Below are 276 nucleotides of genomic sequence, written 5' to 3' on the forward strand. Positions count from 1 at the left end.
GCATAACAATGAAAGTTTATGGAGTGTTTCCTAATAATACTGCCTAAAGGAAGCATAAAGTGAACAGGATTGGACCGAGCACAGATGCTTGTGGGACTCTATAACTAACTTTGCCGTGCATGGAGGATTCATGTTAACGTGAACAAACTGAGATTGATCTGATAAATAAGGCTTAAACCAGCTTAGGGCAGTCCCTTTAATGTCAATTAAATGTTCCAATCTCTGTAATAAGGTATGATGGTCAATGGTATCAAATGCAGCACTAAGATCTAATAA

Source organism: Etheostoma cragini, unplaced genomic scaffold (genome assembly GCF_013103735.1).
Source record: "Etheostoma cragini isolate CJK2018 unplaced genomic scaffold, CSU_Ecrag_1.0 ScbMSFa_283, whole genome shotgun sequence".
Lineage (NCBI taxonomy): Eukaryota > Metazoa > Chordata > Actinopteri > Perciformes > Percidae > Etheostoma > Etheostoma cragini.